The sequence below is a fragment of the Pipistrellus hanaki genome (genome assembly GCF_964339955.1).
Source record: "Pipistrellus hanaki genome assembly, chromosome: 1".
Classification (NCBI taxonomy): Eukaryota; Metazoa; Chordata; class Mammalia; order Chiroptera; family Vespertilionidae; genus Pipistrellus; species Pipistrellus hanaki.
In genome coordinates this window covers 123,502,131-123,516,427 of record NC_140503.1, presented here as the reverse complement: position 1 = coordinate 123,516,427, position 14,297 = coordinate 123,502,131, and the positions used below count along the sequence as shown (strand labels likewise).

The following is a 14,297-nucleotide window of genomic DNA, read 5'->3' as shown; positions in this document are numbered from 1 at the left end:
CCTGGTGCATGAAATACATGCACAGGTGGGGTCCCTAAGCCTGATGGGTGATAGGGCTGATCAGGGCCAGGCAGATAGGACCTGAAGGCCCGGTGGGGTTGGGAGAGGAGGTGACTGTCATTGGTCTGGACATGGAAGCCACAGACACCAGACACCATCACTGCCCTCAGCACCTTGTCACCCCGTGGTCCCCACCTCCCCTCCCCCTTCTCCTTCCCTCAGCGCTGCACCCACCACCAGAGCCCTGCTGGCCAGGGGAGGGTCGGGAGGAGGGAGGGCTGGGGGAGGAGGTTTCCATCCCCAGTTTGGAACGTGCAGAAGGCAGCCGATCAATGATTCTCTATCATCATTGATGTTTCTATCTCTATTTCCCTCTCCGAAATCAATCAAATATATACATTTAAAATGCAAGACTTTTAGAGGAAGAAAGGTAGGTCAAGGGAGCTATTGGCAGGGGGGGGAGGGGGGGGCATTTGAGATCTTGCTCCCATTTCAGATTGGATAACATGAGGTGGTCCTCGGGGTGACCGGTGAGCAGTGTCAGTGGTGAAGCAGGGCACTGCGGGCTGAGGAACGGGCTGCAATGACTGCGAATGTCTGTGACAGCGACACCGAGCCTGTGCTGGGGCCATGGCTGGGATCGTTCACCCCCAGCACTTGTTTGAAACTGCGTATGTTCCAGTGCACTTGGTCTGTGAGGGATGGTTTGGGCATGAACACTTCCCGTTCACCTGTGTGCATTTGGTCCACAAGGAACGTGCGATGAACACAGAAGGCTGCACCCACCTGCACCGGGCTGCATAGGAAGACATCCCCGCCCCCCCAACATTTGCCAGCTGCCTCAGCCCAACACAAGCTATAGGGTCACACTGCTCCGTATCTGGAGGGACAGCTTTCCATCTGACAGCACTCTCCTGCCTCCACTGCATAGTAACCAAGAGCCGCAGCCCTTCTGCCTCCCACCACCACAGGAACCCTCGGGTCTTTTTTTTTTCCCCCCCCAAGATAACCTGTCACATTTATTATGGTATTTATGTATCTCCTGACCATTTGGCATGTTTGAAACTGCTACTGTTTTTATGTTCCTATTTTCTTTTAATGTATCACTGATAAAGTGTTGGGGTGTTGTGCCCTAGGTCTGTTATTCCCATGAGCTCCGGTTTTTATTGTGTGGTTTTTAGGAACATAGATGTCTCATTACAGCAGAGCCGACTGCAGTCAGCAGTGGCTTTAATTCGGTTTTCTTTGTGGGCAGTTGGAATGTAGACATTCATTTTCATTTTGGTTATTTAATTTCCTGGATTCACATTAGTCTCAGAAAATTGGTTACTGCTAATTCCTAGAAGGATGAAAGTTGGTCTGAAGCATTAATCTTTAATTTTATTTTTTTTAAATATATTTTTATTGATTTCAGAGAGGAAAGAAGAGGGAGAGAGAGATAGAAACATCAATGATGAGAATCATTGATCGGCTTCCTCCTGCACGCCCCCTACTGGGGATCGAGCCCTCAACCCAGGCATGTGCCCTTGACCAGAATCGAACCTGGGACCCTTCAGTCCGCAGGCTGACAGTCTCTCCACCGAGCCAAACCAGCTAGGGCTGAAGCATTAATCTTTAATGCAACACTTTTGGAAATAGTGGTTAAGGGTTAAATGCAAGAGATTGAGAATATATATAAATAGAAATAAATGTCTAAATGTATAGAATGAAGAAAGACAGTAAGTAAAGGCAAGGCCCAGAGGTTGAACATTGAGTTAAACACTGGGGTTCTTACGTCAATGGACTCAGAAGGTCCCCAGCACCACTGCACACGGCCGTTCTAGGAGTTTTAAATTAGCACACCCACTAGGATAAACATAGTGCAAAAGACACACAATAGCAAGTGTTGGTGAAGATGTGGAGGAATTAAAACCCTCAAACGCTGTTGTTGGAAATGTAATATGGTGCAGTCACATTAGAAAATAGTCTGGCGGTTCCTCAAAGGGTTGCATATAGTTACCGTGACTCAGCTGCATTCGGAAGCTTGAGGAGAATCATTTCCTGCCTTTCCCAGGGTTTGGAGGCTGCCTGCACTGTGGGCTTTTGGCTTGTTTCATCCTGAAAGCCAGAGTCCCCTCTTCAAATATCTCTCCCCTTCTCTCTGACCCTGCTCCTCTCCTTGATTAAATTAGCTAGCGATCTGTCTATTTTGTACATTTTTTCCAGAGAACCAGAATTTTGATTAGTGGATTTGCTCTACCATTTTTCTGTTTTCAATGTTATTAAACTCCACATTTATCTTTGTTATACTTGTGTGCTTTCTTTTGGGTATATTTTTTTCTAGATTGAATTAGGAATCTAATTCATTTATGCTCCTTTATAATTTTACTTAATAGAGGTGATTAGGGCCATGAATTTTTTCCCCTGATCATTGCTTCTTATACATAGAAGTAATATGTCCTTTTTTAATATGTTTTTTATTGATGTTAGAGAAAGAGGAAGGGAGAGGAATAGAGAGATAGAAACATCAGTGAGAGAGAGACATCTCTCCTGCATGCCTCCCACTGGGGATCAAGCCTGCAACCTGGGCATGTGCCCTGACCAGGAATCAAACTGGGGTCCTCTTGATTCATGGGTTTGACGCTCAACCACTGACCTATACCAGCCAGGCAATATGTTCTTGATTTATAGCCTTCTCATTTTTATTTTTCAGAAATTCTCTAATTTTTGTTTATATGTCCCTTTTATCCTAAGAGTTTTTTTAATTTCTAGTTGGAAGTGCCTTTTTGTTTTTAGTTTTGTTTTTAATTTATAGATTTATTGTACTATGTGTAGAAACTATAAAATTCACTTTTATGAAACATATAAATGTTGTCCTTGTGTCCTAATATAATCACTTTTCAGGAATGTTCATATGTAATTAAAACGAAGGTATATTCTATATTATCAGAGTGTGGGGTTTGATATACAGACCCAGGAAAAAGTAGATTTATGGTTATAATACAAACTATAGGCCTGGTGCATGAAATTCGTGCACTGGCAGGGGGGAGAAGGGGTTGGTCCCTCAGTCCAACCTGTACCCTCTCCAATCTGGGACCCCTCAGGGGATGTCCAATTGCCCATTTAGGCTTGATCCCTAAACAGGCAGTCAGACATCCCTTTCACAATCCAGGACTACTGGCTCCCAGCTGCTTGCCTGCCTGCCTGATTGCTCTTGACTGCTTCTGCCTGCCAGCCTGATCACTCCCTAACTGCTCCCCTGCCAGCTTGATTGTCCCCAACTGCCCTCCCCTGACAACACGGTCACCCCCAAATGCCCTCCCCTGCATATTCCCTCTTTATCAGATAGGGTTTTTTCTCTAACATAGGGGTGTCGAACTCAATCAGAGAAGGGGCCAAAATCTAAAATCCAGCCTAAATCGCGGGCCGAATGGTTTACTGAATAGTCATAAACTGACAATGTCATAAACTGACAGCGGAGTGCAGTGATGACAGCGCGGTGTGGGCCACATTGCAAGGCCTGGCGGGCTGGATTTGGCCCGCGGGCCTTGTGTTTGACACATGTGCTAACATATTGAACAGCCCTAACTGGTTTGGCTAGATGGATGGAGCATAAGCCTGCAGACTCAAGGGTTCAATTCCGGTCAAGGGCATGTACCTTGGTTGGGAGCACATACCCAGTGGGGAGTGTGCTGGAGGCAGCTGATCAATGTTTCTCTCTCATCGATGTTTCTAATTCTCTATCCCTTTCCCTTCCTCTCAATCAATAAAAAAAAATCAATAAAATATATATATTTTTAAAAAGAAACATTTAAGATTCCTCCATATCTGCCTGGCTGATGTGACTCAGTGGTTGAGATCCCAGGCTGCTGCTGCTGGGAGGGGGATCTCATGGTGGGGGTGCACAGCCCTGCTGGGCTGAGACCCCAGCCCAGGCTGCCGCTGCTGGGAGGAATCAGGCCGTGGGGAGTGAATTTGTTTTTGTTTTTTATAAAGAGTCAGGAGGACCTCTGGGCAGCATTCCAGCAGGCCACTTACTCTGCAGGCTCTCAGCAGCAGCCCTCCCTGAGACTGGGGGACTCTAGTGGGGCTGAGGGGACTGGGCACCGCCATCTTGTGGCTATGGGCATTGCTATTTTGTTGTGGAGTGATGGTTAATTTGCATATTACTTTTTTATTAGAAAGGATAATACAATAATAAACAACACAAGTATAAACTCTGTGTTTCACATCCTCACAACTGTAAACCAACCCTTAGATATCAGAGGAGCTAGAAACGAGGTTGCACCATTCACTCTAGTGGTGGCACTGACGGAGTAAACTGGGATCCACAATAACTGCATGCCCCAGTTTCTGTTTCATTATTCAAGTTGGTATATGCTTGCACACGGACAAGAGACCCCACCGCCTGCACATGCTACCACTCATCTCATGGGTTACTTCGCTTATGGGTTACTCCACTGTCAGATCAAAGATAAAGTTTTCACTCCCCTACTGCGGGATGACCTACAACCCGAATTTTCTGATAATCATTAGCATCATAAATCTGGCCAGTGTGTGTGATCTCCTGTGTTGGGGAAGTCAACTTGACTATACCATGGGGTACCCAGATATTAGCTAAACATTATTTCTAAGTGTGTCTGTGAGGTGTTTCTGGATACAATTAGCATTTGAATCAGTGGACTCAGTAAAGGAACTTGTCCTCTCCAATGTAGGTGAGCACTATCCAATCCAGTCTATTGAGGCTCTGATCAGAACAAAAAGACAAAAGAAAAAGAAAAAGGAAAAGAAAAAGCTAGAATTCAGCGCTTGCTGCCTGATCCCTTGAGCGAGGACATTGGTCTTCTGCTGTCCTAGGCATTCTTGGTTCTCAGTCCTTTGACCTCAGAATGAACCACACCTCTGGGTTTCCAGCTTGTGAACAGCAGGCAATGGGACTTCTCAACCTTCATAATTGTGTGAGCCAATTCCTTACAATAACTCTCTTCTCCATATCTATCCTATTGGTTCTGTTTCTCTGAAGTATTCTGACTATTACACCTGCTTTAATAGATTCCATAGGAAAAGCACCTGTGTGTGCTAGTCCATACACAGGGTTCTTGCACACTTGCGATTATTTATCCGTAGACTTGATACTTGAAGGATAACCTGGCTGAGTAATTTTCCTGGTTCATATATTCTTTCCTTAAATTTCTTGAGATTACTGTTCTACTGTTGCCACTGAAATTATTTCACCTTTTTGCCTGGAGGTCCTGAAGATTTCTTCTTTATCTTTAAAGTCTCATGTCACTAGACCTCCAATGATCCCCTTGTGATATTCATGCCTTGGTTTGATCCCCAACCCTTAAGTGTAGGCGGGAACCCTTAAGTGTATTCTATTTGTTAGAAGTGATCCCCTTCTAACAAATAGAATATGAAAAAAATGATGAGATACCACTTCCAAGATTAGGTCACAAAAAGACTCTGGCTTTCATCTTCCTCACCCTCTCACACATGCTGATGGAATCCGGCTGTCATGGTGTGAACTGACCTATGCAGAGCTACTTGGTGAGGAACTATATCGCTCACCAGCAGGACCTTTAGCCTGCCCCAAATCATGTGAGTTTCTGCCTTAGTCGAGCTTTGAGGTGGGACCCAGCGCTGATAACTTAATTGCAGTTTCATGAGAAACCCTTAAGCAGAGGCACCCAGCAAAGCTGCTCCTGGATTCCTGACCCACAGAAACTGAGATAATAATTGTTTGCTATCTCACGCTGCTAAATTTGGAGCTAATTTGTTGAACCACCATAGATAGCAAATACACTAGGATATCTCAGAGGTGATCATCCCAGGTTCATTTCGAGCATGCCTAGTTGTTCCCTTTTTAAAAAAAATTGTGCTTCCTAGCCGGTGTTGCTAAGTGGTTAGAGCATAAGCCAGAAGAGTCCCTGATTTGATTCCCACTCAAGAGCATGTGCCTTGGTTTCCAGTTCACTCCCCGTCCCCTGGTTGGGCTGCATGTGGAAGACAGCCAGATGATGTGTCTCTCTCACACTAATATTTCTCTCTTTCTGTTCATCTTTCCCTCCCTCCCTCCAATCTCTCCAAAAAGCAATGAGGAAAATATCCTCTGGTGAAGATTTTTTTTTAATTGTGGTAAAAACACACATAACAAAAAAATTTACTGTCTTAACCATTTTTAATCATACAGTTCAGTACTATTAAGCACATTCACACTGTTATGCAACCAATCTTCTTTTATTTTACAAAACTGAAACTGTCTATCAAACAACTCCCATATTCCACCTTCCTCAGCCCCTCGCAATATCCATTTCACTTTCTGTCCCTATGAACATTACTACTCTAGGTTCTTCATGTATGTGGAATCATAAAGTAATTTGTGTGTGTGTGTGTGTGTGTGTGTGTGTGTGTGTGTGTGTGTGTATCTGCCTTATTTCACTTAGCATGTCCTCATGTTCATTTATCCCCAACCTCAGATCCATCATTCCTTTCCCACACCCAATAATATTCTTTCTTAATTCTTCCTCCTAAATATCCTTCAAATTCATCTACTTCTTTTTATGTCCACCTTTTTTAAGCTCCCAGCATCCATTCATTTACTCAAGACAGAAATCTGGGAACTTCCATTATTTCTTTCCTTCCCACCACATTCAATCAACCTACAGATTCTCCTGGCTCTTCTTTAAAAAATAAAAAATAAAAAAATTCTCACGTAAGGATATGTTTTTGTTGATTTTAGAAAGAGAGGAAGGGAGAGGGAGAAAAGGAGAGAGAGGCGGTGGAATAAAGAGAGGAGAGGGGTAGGGGGGGGGGGGGGGGAGAGAAACATTGATCAGTTGCCTCCCATATGGAATAGGACCTGAAACCTGGTATGTGCCCTGATCAGGAATCAAACCTTCAACCTTTCGGTGCAGGGGATGGCATTCCATTCAATTGAGCCACACCAGCCAGGGCTCTTCCTTTAAAATATCACCAATTCTCCCTCTTTCCACTGCTACCGTTCTGGTTCAAGCCACCATCATCACTCACTGAATGCCCTCTTGCTACAAGATAGAGACTCCCCTTCTTAAAAAATAAATCAAAACATGTCACTCGCATATATGAAACCCATCAGTGACTCCTGATGGTACATAGAATAATATCCAAACTCTTCACCTGGCCCGCCAGGCCTTAAATTTTCTTGCCTCTGCCTGTTTCTTAAATTTTATCTGGTACCATGGACCTGTCTCTCACCAGTGGGGTGAGCTGGGCCCTCCCTGGAGAAGAAACCAGGGTTCCCAAGATATGTGATCAGTGCTGGGGCCCCGCCAGCAGGCAAGGGGATCCCAAGACAGGTTCTGGGCGTGGAGGCCACAGGGGCATAGGCTACCAATGAGACAGAACTGAATCTCACATCATCCTGCTTGGCCCCAGAGGATGGCTGGTTAGCCAGAGACAGGTAAGATTCCTCAGGGAAGGAACAACCTGACAAGCACAGTCGCAGAGGGGCCATCAGGAGAGAACTTGGGGGTCAGCAGAGATGGGGCACAGACCCTCACCCCCCAACTTTGTAGGGACCTGAACCCTCACCCCTTCTGAAGGAGGTCTCCTGCTCCATGGCTTCTTAGCTTCCCATGCACAGCTCAAATCAGGACCCAGGTAACAGACAGAGACTTGGCTGACAGCAGCTGCTCTCTCACTGCAACAAGACTTGTTTGAGCCGAAACTGGTTTGGCTCAGTGGATAGAGCGTCGGTCTGCGGACTGAAAGGTCCCGGGTTCGATTCCGGTCAAGGGCATGTACATTGGTTGCGGGCATATCCCCGGCAGGGGGTGTGCAGGAGGCAGCTGGTCAATGTTTCTCTCTCATCGATGTTTCTAGCTCTCTATCCCTCTTCCTTCCTCTCTGTGGAAAATCAATAAAATATATATATTTTTAAAAAGACTTGTTTGAGTTGTCTTGTACACATGGTGTGGGGAAGTGGGTGTTTGATATCTAAATCCAGCCTAGCACCAGGAATGCTCAGGGCCTACTCAAGAAGGCAAATAATCCTTTCCACTAATATTTACAGGGTAAAATAAATTGTTGTTAGAATATTAAGTTTGACAGTAAAATAGTAGTCAAGTTTTCAGGCTAATTTAAATTGGCTAATTGAAACAAGCAAATATTCTAGATAAAATTAATTGTACTGAACAAAAAGCTGTTCCTAAAGTGTTAACTAAAATTTTGATTGGTAGTTCATCTCATTGTAAAATTGTGTAACATGTAATGAACCTAAAGCAGTCATATTTTAGTACAAAAAATTAAAATTTAAAAGCTATCATGATTGCATTATAAAATTTCCAAAAAGCTTCCTAATATTTAAATAAAAAAGGGGGGATAGAAGAAGAATATCATGTAACGAAAAATATCCTGTAAGTATATTACATCTAGAAAATTTTTACTTTAGAAAATTAACTTTCATTTGTAATGCTAACACCAAGACACCCATGTAAAACATACATGGTGTCAAAACAAGCCAAAGGAAAATTGTTTGGGCAAAAAATGAAAAAGGATCCCAAGTCAAATTTATAGAAAAGATTCCTTTATTAACTTTTAGTCGAGAATATGTTTGTATATTTTCAGAAAACAACTCTGAGACCATGTGGATTCCTGCCACAGAGAGGAATTGACAGGACTGCTCCAGCCATGAAAACAGAGAGAAACAGTCCCAAGATGGAAGATGCTGACAACGCCTTACCATACTAACAGTCAGCAGCTGTGTGTCACTGCAGGTTGCCCAGGACCAAACCAGAGAGGATCAGACCTGCATTATCACCATTTGTCCACAATCCAGAACTGAAATATCATTGCTGACATGTACACATAAGGAACTGTTTGACATCAAAATTGGGACTCAAAAGAACTGTTAGCCCAGAAAGAAACTCACTACAGACCGATTCATTTGCCTCTCAGCATAACCATTATTGCTTGTCTTATTTTTGGTTCTTATAAGTGTATTTCTAGTAACACATGATCTCATCCATCTACGGGAAATGATGAACAACATAGACTGATGAACAAAAACAGACCCGGAGACAAGGAAGCATAGATCAGACTGTCGGATCTCAGAGGGAAGGTAGGGAGGGTGGGGATAAGGGGGAGAGATCAACCAAAGGACTTGTGTGCGTGCATATGAGCCTAACCAGTGGTCACAGACAACAGGGGGGTCGGGGCATGCATGGGGAGGGTTTTGGGTGGCAATGGGGGAATGGGACAAATATGTGAAACCTTAATCAATAAAGAAATTTAAAAAAACTTCTCTGCCCCTCTTCCAGTAGCTTCCTTCCCTCCAATTATACCTGATTTTTATTCATTTTTAATTGAATTTATTGGGGTGGCATTGGTTAATAAAATTGTATAAGTTTCAGGGGTACAAGCCTATAATACAACATCTGTATATCATACTGTGTGTTCACCACTCATTTGCTTTTTGTGTGTTTTATTTGTTTGTTTGTTTTTCTCAAAGAAGCCAAATTCTCCCCTTTGGGGCCTTTGCCCTTGCTCTTCCCGCATCCTGAAATGCCTTTCCATGAGCACTTTACACAACTCTTTCCTTCTCCTACTGAGCATCCTATGAAATGGAGGTTCTTCCATTATTCTCTATGATCATGCTCTGTTTATTTTTGTTATAATCCATCTCACAATCTGTACTTCTTTATGTGTTGCCTCCTAATTTGTGTTTTGTCTTCTGTATCTTCTCTGGTGTACGAAAAAGGCACAGGCTCTGTGGGTGCACACAGGAAAGCCACAGGAATGCCATCTCTTGAGGAGACAGAAAGCTGCCAAGAAGTGGAGCTATCTAGTTTTAAATCTAAAGGTGCATGTGCCAAAAAGGGGGACAGAATGGTGACTGAGAAGGAACTGTTATGACTGAGAGAATAATGGATAAAGAGGATGGAGACAACACAGCACATACAAGTAAGTAGTTTTGTGTGGCCAGTGTATAGATTTAGAGGCCAAGAATTAACATGAGGCTGGATAAGGTGGGTAGCACCCACTGTGTACCTATATCTTAGAGTGATGGTATTTAGAACTTACTCCTTTGTCACACCAATCCTTATGATAGGAATTTATCCTACATAAATAGTGAAACTCATGTGAAAGAATTCTGCACATTTGCTGAAGTTTGTAGTGGCAAAAATTGAAAATTAAAATGTGAGGTAAATAAATAAGAGTTTATCTTAAAAATAAGTCATGGTGCCCAATAGCACATAGAGGATAATTCCATTTGTGAGATATATATCCTCACTTGTAGATATATAGAGAATCTTTAGGAGATTGCATGAAGTACATGTCTGAGACAGAGGTGGGAGAGATACTTCCTTTAGATTATATGCCCTGTTATATCTTTTGCAAATACAAAATAAATTGTAACTTTTTAAAAGAATGATGGCCTTGAAATTGAGGGAAAGACTTTTGATTTTCAACATTGTCTTTGTTGTCTCTTAGAGTACTACTCACTATTTCTTACTCTGGGGAGTCATTCCCTTAAAAAAAAAAAAAAGCTCCTTGGAGTGAGGCTCCAAGCAGGGGAGCTGGGAAGTTGGCTGGTCGGCCACTTCCGCCTACGTTCACTACAACCCCTCCCACGGTGAGTACAGACAACTTGTTTTCAGGGTTTAAGGTTTGATTTCGTTGGGCCTCCCCTGGAGTGGGTAAGTAGCCATATGTTTGCACTCCAAAGAGCACTCACAGGAAATAATGGGACAGATGTCCACCAAGTGGTCTAAGCACGAAATTCGCTCTTCTTTCTCATGGTAGCTGGGCTCCTAGATGTTGCCACCTGCATATTAAGCAGGCAGGGTAATGCCTGGCAGCTTTTAAAGCCCTGCGTTTATGCAGAAAGTTGTAGGTTCACCTGTGGTTGAATTTTTACTTCTGCATTCTCAAATACCACTGAGCAGATTTCCCAAGTCTGGTGACACTGGGGTGCTGGGTGGGTGGGCCTTCTCCTGGCTGAATTAAATCACAAGTCCAGTGATCGTGCCAGATGTAGATTCACTTTCTCATTGTCAATTCAGCATTGATAACTTTATTTGTAAAGAATAGCATGTCAAAGCTTTATGCCCTTACACTTTTTTGTCATTTTTATTTCCTCACTTATTTTCATTTATTCATTGTTCCCAGCCAGAATCCTCACCCAGGCAAAAACAATTGAAACATGTGAATCAAATGTCAATCGCAGCCCTGATATTGGTGCAGGGAGCAGCCATAACCATGAGCGAAGGAAGGGAGAGGGCTGCATGGGCAGTAGAGGCTGTCAGAGTAGGTGTCCTAGACACCGCTAAAGCCAGCCTGAACAGGAAACGCTGCAAAGAAACAAGATCTCTAGATAGTGGAAAAGGCAGGCCTCTAGGATTTGATTATACAGAATCTGCAACATAATCTCTCATTTAAAGAATTGTATTGAGCTCCCATGTGTTGAGCTTTATGTGAGCCACTGATGATGTGAAAGAAATGAACTAGAGGTGATTGTAATATCGTGCCAGAACCAAAGGACTGACGGCACAGAGGAGGCATGGCCATCCCCTGGGGACCACTGTGTTAGAGGTCGGGGCCTCCATTCTCTGCTTGCTGCCTGCAGACAGACGCGTGTCTTCAGAGTACACACTGCCCTTCTAAGTGGAGAGCTTCAAAGTTCTCCTTCCACTCCCCATCGTGAGAAGGGCACTGACTTTAAAATCATTTAGATGTGAGGTTGAATCGCAGCTCTGCAGCATGACCCTGGACAAGCTTCTGAGATACCATTTATAGAAAGTGGATGATATACAGCTCACATGGTTGTTTTAGTTATTAACTGAAATAACAATAAGTTATGCACTAGTTTTAGGACTTAGCACATAGGAAGTGCATATGTTCCCCCAGATCATTCAGAACTGTGGGTATTCATCAGATTTCCTAATTTATTAATTAGAAGGAATCATTAAACCCATTTCCATACAACAATCTAACATCATGGATGCTTTCAAACTTCCTTTCTTATATATTCACATAATGTCTCAGAGCAAGGTCAGCCTTGTCTAATATGTCAGTGCAAGGTCAACATTTTGGGGGTTATAATTTGATTGTAGGTACAAGGTAGGCTCCAAGAAAGTAGGAACAAATGGGATCAGATGGTGCCCTAGATGAAGTAATGCCTTTTCAGAAAACAATAGAATGAAGAGAAGATTATAATTGCATAGAACTGGTGGGCCTACTTCAGAAGTCCAGGCTCTGGGTTAAAGCAACAGGAAAGGAAACACAGCAGGTAAAAAGGTCCAGCTGCCTGCTCAACCCACACACCAATGAGAATTTTCTCCCAGGAAGATGACATGCAGACTCTCACCTCCAGGGACAGAAAAACAGCTTTGCAGTCCCTGGTGTGCATATCTCGATGGGTTTTCTGTTGGGACTAGAATTCCATCTGAAAGTGTCATAACCATATGTCAGACATAGTTTCCCTTCTCCTCCACCTTGCCTCCTTGCTCAATATCTTCCTAAAGCCTTCCTCTCTGCCTAATGGCTTCCTGCCTGATTTCTCTTGACAGATAAACTGTGTGCAGACCCTCAGGCAAAGTAATCTTGGGAGGATCTTGGATGCAACTCAGAAAAAAAAGAAAAGAAAAAAAAAACACTTTATTGGACCAGGAATTCAGGGAAAGCATGCTGATGAGTGTGTTCTCTGTCTGAAAGAGACAGAGGGATGAGGAAGTAAGGGAAAGTCATTCCCGGCTTCTTGGATACTGTAAGTGATGTGTTACTAAATTAAAAACACACACATAATAATGGAAACTTCCTCAAAATGTGTTTAAGAACAAAAAAAAAAGTTTTAAAAGTATAAAAAAATGTCTAAACCATCAACTTGTAAATATAATCAAGATCAGAAAGAGAAATTCAACAACACAAATGCCAAAACCTTGGTTTTTTTGCTTGTGGTGTGAATCAGCCAGTTCTTCTCTCCTCCAGAGGGTCCCTTTCTGCGAGCCCCCAGCAGCCTGCGGAGTGGAATCCCACTTAGCAAAGGTCAAACCCATCCACAAAAGTCACTGCTGTGGTAGCCCCTACTGCAATATTCCCCTGTCAAATTTTCAATCGTAGATTAGATAATAGCATGTTTCATAATCTAAAAGCAAGGGTAAAAAAGGTAAGTAAGATAAATTCTTATTTTTGAAGAATAAAAGTTATCTGAAAACCAGAGTTCACAGAACGCTTTTGTTGAACCCTGCAATGATAAATGATCCCCAGGCACTGCAATATCCTAAAGGGCTTTATGACTCACCAAAGAATCACATAAATCATGGTTGGTTGGATTGGTCTGCGTGGTGTGAATGCTATTAAGGCCTTTGAACACTTTTTTGAAATTAAGTGGTTCATTTAGGGCATATTAATCAACTTAATCAGAATTCCCCCTTTCCCAATCATTGTGTGTGGGGGGAGAAAGAAGGGGGAGGGAGGGAATGGGGGATTACCACAAGAAAAAGCATTGACTGGTCTTTCTTTGTGATCATAAAATCTTTCACTCAGTCCATCCAGTCAACCATCCAAACAACAAATCTTCGCTGGTGTCTGCATCACACACGGGGAGCCCTGTGGCTTGCATGTCGTCTGTTCAGCCAGTACCTCCACTGGCCCACCTGTCCTTTTCTCCCCTCAGTTTCTAATCACCTTCTTGTCTAGTCATTTGTGACAGAAGTTCTGAAATAAAGGCAGGCCCCGTTTCCTCCAAATTTCAGGAAGTTACCCAAATTTACTTTCACATACTTGAGAGAGACATTTGTTCAAATGCACAACTTCCTAAGAGAAATATTAAAGGCTCTAATGGAACAAAGTATCCATTTATGCCCTGCTTCTAGAAAGTCATGTTTTCATGGTGATTTCATGCTGGGAACCGAGGGCAGACATCACTTCACTTGACTGTCACACAGGCTTCCCATATCTGCTCCTCAGTCGCTGCCGAGAGCCTTTTCCTTCGAGACTGCTTAGTAGATGATGGGCTTTTTAAAAAATCAGCTAACCAGAGAATCTCACTTTCTCCTCCCAATTTCCCAAATTAAGAAAAATAATTCATTACGCATAAAATCTGATAGAAATTACTTTCTAAGCAATTACTTAACCATTATAACCCTGAAGAGGGCAAGCCTAGCCAAATGCTTCTTTCACATAGAACAATACTTTAACAAGGTGAAGTAAATTTCTTTAGATGAATACACTTCAGTGGCACTTTAAAATGCCTCTTTATTGGCAAATGGTTAAGAGTAAACTGCATAGATATTCACCCAGTTGCAAATTTTGTCTTCACTTTTTCTTTTTCTTTTAAC

At 42.9% G+C, this 14,297-nt stretch overlaps 1 long non-coding RNA gene across 2 annotated transcripts in view; it reads left to right on the top strand.

Annotated features, from left to right (window-relative positions):
• LOC311614400 overlaps nucleotides 1-14,297 on the top strand; it is a 249,526-nt gene that overhangs the window by 207,759 nt on the left and 27,470 nt on the right. The window lies entirely within an intron of this gene.